This window comes from Rhipicephalus microplus, chromosome 7, assembly GCF_043290135.1.
Source record: "Rhipicephalus microplus isolate Deutch F79 chromosome 7, USDA_Rmic, whole genome shotgun sequence".
Taxonomy (NCBI): Eukaryota; Metazoa; Arthropoda; class Arachnida; order Ixodida; family Ixodidae; genus Rhipicephalus; species Rhipicephalus microplus.
This window is the reverse complement of record NC_134706.1, coordinates 103,453,941-103,462,184: the sequence shown is the minus strand read 5'-3', so window position 1 is coordinate 103,462,184 and position 8,244 is coordinate 103,453,941. Positions and strand designations below refer to the sequence as shown.

The 8,244-nt window shown below is 41.9% G+C and overlaps 2 long non-coding RNA genes across 2 annotated transcripts; one reads left to right on the top strand and one right to left on the bottom strand.

Moving 5' to 3' along the window:
- Positions 1–1,528: 1,528 nt before the first annotated feature.
- LOC119176175 (uncharacterized) lies at positions 1,529–3,628 on the top strand. The gene is made up of 3 exons (XR_012885006.1): positions 1,529–1,901; positions 2,613–2,645; positions 3,238–3,628. It is a non-coding gene; the product is annotated as an uncharacterized LOC119176175 (long non-coding RNA).
- LOC142767588 (uncharacterized) lies at positions 3,129–5,568 on the bottom strand. The gene is made up of 2 exons (XR_012885007.1): positions 5,489–5,568; positions 3,129–3,312 (listed from the first exon to the last, which is right to left on the bottom strand). It is a non-coding gene; the product is annotated as an uncharacterized LOC142767588 (long non-coding RNA).
- Between the last annotated feature and the right edge of the window lie 2,676 nt (positions 5,569–8,244).

The following is an 8,244-nucleotide window of genomic DNA, read 5'->3' as shown; positions in this document are numbered from 1 at the left end:
AATGTACCCATATCTGTATGACAAGCGGCACCCTTCTTTTAAAGATCGGACAAAAAAGGACCGGGCTTGGGCAGATCGAAGCATGTTCGGCATGTCGAGTAAGTACCGAGATTTTTTGTTTGAGTAGCTATATAAGCAAAAACAGGTGTGTACTGCATGGCTGGCGTTGCCAATGAATGAACAATGAAAATATTGGTATTTGTACTGCAAGGTTACATGGTTAGTTTGCATGAGATGTATTGACTGTGATGTATGCGAGCGCAGTTGTGTGCATGTTTGTTCTCCCGACTTCCCGAGTTTAACATCGAAATCGACGTGACAGAACATTGTATAGCTGATAATAAAGCTCAGACGTTCGAAATACTGCTCGCAGTTGCCAACTCACTTGCGCATGCTCCTTGCTGTGTTTGTACGTCATCGTCTGGCCAAGGGAATGTGTGCTTTTGTGAACGTGCGGCATTTGCAATGCATAATATCTAGTGCGCGGTGAGGGAGGGGGGGGGGGTTACGCTTTAATTCTGCCTATGCATTGCAGTTGTGCTGCTTTAAAAAAGAATGCAAAGTAGCTTCTGCTTTGAGCGCATTTTGTGCACTCCACAGAGGAGCGTGTAATTAAAACATAAAAAAACATGTTTAGCAGCACTCTCAAATGTCCGGATTTGGGAGTCAGACATGCTGTTGATGCCAAATGACATGTAATCGTAAAAAAAAGATATGGTAGTGTTCTAGTGGCTGAGCGAACACTGAAGGAAAGCACAGATGGGGGAATTTATTCCTCTGTAATGTGGCCCAAATCTAATCCTCATTTCTTCACAACTGTTCCTTTTCTCTCCTGTGTTTTTGTCTATTGGTGCCTTTATATTTTATTCCCCGAGGTTATATCTCTCCGCTTTCAACTGTGCCTCGTTTTTGTTTGTTTTCTTTTTTCCTATATTTTAAAGTCAATTTTTCATGTCTGCTTCTATGTGTTGGTATGTTTTCATGTTTTGGTCCCTTTATTTTCTTATATATTCCTTCCTCTCGCTCTCTTTATGTTACACTTTGAGTCATATACTATGTTTGTTGCATTTCTTTCTCTCGAAAATTGTCATCTTGCTCTAGTTAGTTTCATTCTTCTTTTCAAGTTATTTAACATGTTTGCTTTTGTTTGACAACAATCGCTCCCGCTGTACACGACAGTTGCGCTTGGACGATACCAATGGTATATACTCACCTGTGGAGTTTTGCGCAATGCAGTAATGCTTAGAAAGCTTCACTGTGAAGGTGATAAAGACATGTGCTGGTTCATGAAATGGACTTTTTGCAAGTGAACTTCAATTTCCGACAGTATAAACAGCCTCTTTGTTACAATAGCTTGGCAGACATGCTTACCTTCAAGAAACAGTGTACATAACTCTTTGCGCAACTAATCATTGTGTCAGCTGTGATGTCGTGCACATGTAGGTGGATGGTCCAAAACACTAGGTGGGTAGCATTTCTGGAACCCTCGGCTGAAGGTTCCCTCAATCATGTCATGGTTTTGCAATGTTTAAGCCCCTACCAATAGTTAAGTTTAGATGGCATGCGATTCATTTTGTTGCCCAATATTCAGATTTCTAGGGTGCTGCAGCCGAAATGATCTGGGCAAAGAAAATAAAGACCGCTCACAATTGTGCTGAAATAAAGTAGAAAATTTATCAGCGATACAGTATGCACAATACATTCTTACAGCAAGGGTTTTGTTTTCAGGTGTCCTTGTTGAGAAACGATTTAAGAACCTGCGTGATATCTTCAAAAGGAAACAACACGACATACGTGAAAAAACAAAGAAGTGGAGCCGGAGCAGCCGACATTCCAACAATAAAATGGCCCCATTTTGAGGCCATGCTTGAATTAATTGAAGGAGAGTCTGAGCCTGTGGCGTAAGTTCAATATTAGCTGACTATTGAGTACTAAACAAAAAAAAGTTGATTTAATTCACATGACTGTTATATATACAAATAAATACTCACATATCAATGCTCTCTCACATAACACAATACACATAAGTACACTGCACATAAACATAGAAGTCCCAAGAGGTAATTCACAGTGGGCATGCATGTGATCATGAACATGATGGCAATGGGCTGTTTTGATGTCGAATAACTGTGGCTACAGCTACGAAGAATAACTCAGTGCATCATTCTTTCAGGATACTGTGCAACATGAGTGCCATTGACCAAAGGTAATGAATAATGCTTACCGTCCATTGAACAGAAAATGAAATGTTTTGGTTAGCATAGCACAATGCATCAGCACAACGCAAAAAATATAGCATACCGTACAAGTGGCACGTGGACAGCTTTACAAAACAGAATATTGAAGACAGAACAGTAAGAATGAGAGAATTGAGTGTACTTCTGTGTCATTCTCGGCTCTCATTTACCAAAAGAAGGAAGGCTTAATACAAAATCTAAAAATCTAAAGAGATCGCTTATTGCATGTGTCATGAGGCTGTTCATAGACAAGCATTGCCCATATTCATTACAAGAATGTAGCATAAGTACTTATATTGTAGCAAAACAGTAAAAATGCTCTAAAGATGCACACATTAGCACTGACAGAATCACATATTGCATGTTCTCTTGCAGCAGCCACATCACAGCAGAAGAGGCTAACGAGAGGTGAGCATGCACAAAAATTTTCGGTACCATGTGCATGCACTTGAAGCTGTACACGCATGGACTTGAACCTAGAAACATTATTTTTTATTACTAGGTGATTGTACTTTGCAAAATTATCAAAAATACAAGCGTGCTTGAAAGGTGGTGTTCAGGTCGTTAGCTTGCCCAAACCACTGCATTTTTTTCAATACATTCAGCACTCAACACTGAACAGAAGCACACCGGAATACATGAGGGCACAGGCATTGTTTCTGTGTGAATGTGGTTATTTTACAACGTCAAATATTTCTGAAAAAGCAAAGTATTCATCAGCGACAGGCTGCAATTACTTTTACTTGATCTCCGTGACAATATCTCTTGTTCTAATTTAGATGTGCAGCCTACATAGCATTTTATTAACATAATAGGCACAATAAACTTCTGTATGCACACCTTCCATACAACAGTGCTCAATCAAGAGGTAACGCAAGTGTAAAATAAACCTCGTGTTGAGTGAAATCATAATGGCATTTTAACTCCCAAAGAATGCCTAAAACTGTTCATGTACTAGCGGCATCATCAAATACATAGAAAGAAATTTTCATCACTGCAGATCACCGCCTCGGCCAAGACATGCAGCGGAACCGGAACGTACCCCTGATACGGGTGAGGAGACTCGTGTCGACACCTGCAGCAATGAGTAAAACCTTTATAAATCCACCTAAGTAATGACAAATGAAGGGCATGCATAGATAGCCAATCTATTAAATCTTAAAAACATGTTTTGTAACCTTCTTCATGTTCTAGCACATTTGGAGAATGTGCCTAATGTTTTCACACCAGATTCTGCTACATGCAATTGCAACACTTTATAAGTTGTATAATAATACTGCCTCCTTCTGCGGTGATGCTTCAGCAACCACCTCAAGAGAGCAGCCACCATCAAAACGGTGTGTAAACAAAAAATTTATTTTAGGTACTCCTGGCAAGAGATCACAACCACAACTTTTCGAAAAGGATCTCTTTCTGTACATTTAAGCAATATGTATAATTCACTGCAGGTCACCCTCGTCAAGACGACAACGGACCTGCGAGGGTGCTAGGTGAGATATAACGCTAACTCTTAGAGGATAAACTTGCAGATTTTTTTCAAACGATCCTGCGCATGCTGCAAAATACAAAACTTTATAAGGTTAACGCTCGGTCAAGTTGGTACACAGACATAGTAACAAAAAAGAGTGTGAGAACGACAAGGTAGAAACAGAAGAAACAGGACAGAGCACTGACTTTAAACTGATGTTTTTATTGTGGGCACATTTATACTAAGGCAGACAGAACCCATGTAACTACCGTAATATTTAGACGTTAATATCAGAACATCACCACCCTGTCCCAAAACACGAGTGTCCGTTTCAAAGATCAAAAGCCCATTTATTTCTCACAGAGAAGTACACGCGCTATTGACACATTAATCTTTTAAGTGTGCTATTTAATTTGCTTCAGTTGCTCTATTTTTTTCTTTCTTAGTGCCGAAAATCACAAACATTAGCTGAAAGTCAGTACTCTGTCTTGTTTCTTCTGTTACCACTTTGTCGTTCTCACACTGTTTTTTTTTTGCTAAATGGTGCTTTATGAAGTAACAATGCAACCTTAAAGCACTTGCATGAATTGCAATTCACACTTGCTTTGCAGCAATTCAGGAGAGGGCACAAGCCATGAAACTGTGGCGCAAGCGTGCATGGAGCACCTTGAACACATCAGAGCGAACAAGGGGGTCATCAAAAAAGATAACATTGGTTTCTTCGTTCTACGTACCGATGCACGCCTCAGAGAGCTACCAGTGCACATTGCACAAGATGTAATGCATGCAGTAGAACTTATGCTGTGTGAAGCAGAGGCAAAATTGCGTCAGAGCAGTGAAGCAAATTGAAGTGTTTATTTATATAAAGTCAATGACACCCACCTTTTTTTATCTTGTGTTCACTTTTCTAGTCCTAACTTAAAGGGGTCATGACTGGTCACTCAACAATTGACGGTTGTCAGCAAAAAACGAAACTACAGAGTAAAATGTGCTAGTACACGTGTGAAAAGGGGCCTTAAGAGATTATTTTAGTCAAAAATATGCCGTAGAAGTGCTCGGCTCCTAAAACTCAACCTACCACAAGTGACCGCCATTTTGTCATGGCGTGCGAGACGTCACAAGCCGAAGGAGCAATGGCAAATGGTATACGCATTGCACATTCATAGGACCCATTTTGACATCCGAAATTTTTGCTGCAAGTACCAGCGCTACATTGCTGACACAGTAGCCATGTTTCGACCCCTGGAAGTCATTTAGCTTTAGTGGAGAGTTCAACAATGCGAAAAAATTTGATTGCAAACGCAGTTGATGACAAAACACGACCGTCTGCCAGAATGCACACTGTGCAGCAGCTTGTCGAGCAAGCGGTTCGTGATGTCATGGATGGTGAGTGCGTCAGTATTGCCCAACTGTCAGGCGACTAGCTCGTTTATAAAAATATGCGATTAAAAATTAGCAGCTTGACCAAATCGCTCGAATTTCACCAGCTTGTATGTGAACATACAAGAATCAGCTCATACAACACACATTATGGTTGAAAATTGGGTGTCATGACCCCTTTAAGGCAACTTATTTCTGTGATAATTGTAGCGATAACCGTGCAATAACTCAAATATTTTAACATGAATTATTTATTTTTGTGTTTTCATGGTTATATTTGGACATGACAGTTTTCCCTGTAATGTATCTGTTGTGTCACGGGTGATTTTTTTCTTGTTTGTTTAGCTTAGGAAGATGCTATGTACATAAGTTCTGTAAGCAATAAAATGCATTTACAACCCACCTTCACCTTGTACGCCTCAAGTGCTGTTCACCACTTTGTCCTGCCAAGGCACCTGACCGTCTGTGACGAAGTAGTGCGCCACTTTATCTCGCACTTCCTTGGCATACCTACAACGCATAAGTGCCATGTGAAATTTCTGTCGGCACAGCCATGATGGAAGACACACACTGTAAAAGGAGCATGCTGAGCTTGAAAATCTCACGCATAGTTGCATTTCAGTGTCGTAGTCATGACGCTACATTGCCAAAGTGTTCCTCATTTTTATGTATCAATGAGCGCTAGCTCTGCTGTCTATTTTCTACGAAATCAACACAGCTTCTGATAGAATGCATATTTGCTGACTAACTTGAGAAATTTCGATATGTCAAGTTTCATGGCAGCCAAGGTCAGTAACTGCTCGCATTTGGACAAAACCATTGTACACTTTTGAGAGAACGATTGCCCTGTACAGTTAAACCTAATTAGGGCGGGTGCACACCGGCGACTAGGAGCGGTCGCACGACCATTTGCGACTGGTCGCGAACGGTCGCACTGCTTGTGCACTCTGCAAGCTGTCGTATATGAAGTGAATATTTCTGTGCCTACACATTTTAGCGAATCATAAGCATGCATTTACCTTTTCATGGAAGAGCGTACGTGCTCATATCACTCAGGTTGAAGAAGGGCAACCTAAACATACCTGTAGCAATTTCTTTAGCATGGATTTCTGAAAAGCTGTAAATTCAAGGAGAACCTATTTCGCAAAACGTACATCACTCAAGTCTATTGTTCAAATTGCTTTCACACAATTTGCTACCGTCCACAATACGTTTTGCCACTGCGCTACTGTCCACAGTGTATTGGGTCACTGTCATTTTAACAGAACATACGTATAATTGTAGCAAGGTGCAGGGGTTAAACGCTGCCTATGTTTGTGAGAAATTTCGCATGTGTAGTTGTGCAAACACACACCGTCGTGCATGCAGATACATAAAGGGTGGTTGGTTGAACCTCCTCCCTCCCCGATGCTGAAAAATATTTTTGGCATGAATACTCTTTGAGTGCCTCGAACAGCACATCAATTTGTCCTAACAATTTGTGCATATTTGTACTCGCAAAGCTTAGGATTGTGTTTCACTTATTTTATAACATCATTAATAATTGCGTTTTATATAGTACCTGTGCATCAGGATAACAGAAAACGGGAACTGACCGGTCCACAATGTAATGTCATTGTGTAGTGCAGAATCCCATTTTCTGGGATTTTACAAGCGGAAACCACGTACTGATTACGCAATAAGCCACAACAGATGGTTTTGAAATATTCACCACCTGAGATTCTTAACGTACGCGCGCAACAAACGCGCCAACTTAAGTGCGTTTCGCCTCCATCTAAAGGCGATCGATGCGGCCGTAATCAAACCCGTCACCTACGCGTAAACTGCCGGCCGCAGTAATGACTGCATCATCGAGCCCGTACACGTCATAAATGCAATTCGTTCTATCCGCCCAAGCAAAACTTCCTTACAAGTGAAGCGCAGCCGCAAGCCACAGCATATTAATCTTCAAACCACACGCTCTTACCTAATGGTCATGGCCAGGCAGTCGTGCGCCGAAATAGGTGGCCGGTGGTTTGTGTCCTGCTTGGATATTGCGGGGCGCAGCAGTTGGAGCACAGTATCGAACGTTCGTGGCGGCATTAGCATGAAGCTAACCACCAAAAATAGAATGATATAACATGTTATGCACTATCTTACAAGCACGTAAAACAACCATAAACTTACTCTCGGAAATACTCCTCGTCGTGCGAGCGCAAGTCGGGAAGCAGACGCCCTGTCTGGCCAGCCACTTCTCGCGAGCGAAGGGACGGTCTCAGCCACCACCGCCTTGCTTGCTTTGAAGGCTTTTGTGCTGCCAGCGCTGACACGTTGGCTGAGCACATCAGCACCGCCACAACCTCTTCTTCATCACTCGACTCGAAGTGTATGATGCTGCCGGGAAAACGCACACACACACAGCCGTCAAAAACAAACGCATCGCGCTCAGCGGGCTCCGTATCTGATCAGCTGATCGTCGCCGGTCACCCAAGTTCTCGTTGATAACGAGATCTGTACGTGACTCTCCGGGTTTGCGACTTCCGGTCGCTCGCATGAAGCCTTGCCGGTGTGAACGTCGCTCGCAATTTGGTCGCCAGTCGCAAACGGTCGCGCGACCGCGGCTAGTCGCTGGTGTGCACCAACCTTTAGTCCTAATAGAAGGTCATTTTCACAATGATAGGCCTCTTTTGGCTGTTAGCATGTTTGCCTAACCTGTGCACCGATTCGAAATTTGTGCTGGACAAGTTAATGTCAAGTTTTTGTGATAAGAATTCCGCAATTTTTTGTTTGGACAATACACAGTCTTCTTTTTTGTCATCTGCAATGTTAAAAAAACAAGTTCAAGCGTTGCATTTTGTTTTAGGTGTTTTCGCACAGACAAGGTATTGTGGCCATATGATCAGATACACTGTAAAGGACGTTAGCACCAGATTCGGCATCAGCCAAGCAGCTTCCAAACTTGAAAGCAATAGACAGTGATGCAATCTTTGCGTTCAGCAACTTGATTTCGCCTTTAACGGCTTTCTGTTTCATTTTCGAAATATTAAGCTCTGTGAGAAGTATTTCCTGCCTTTCTTCTAGCTTATCAATCCTCTTCTGAGCAGCAGCATGACCAGCTTTTTCACTAGTTAGCTCGGAAAGCGAACCTGCTTGGACCTCTTCAAGTTTTTAATTGTGTAT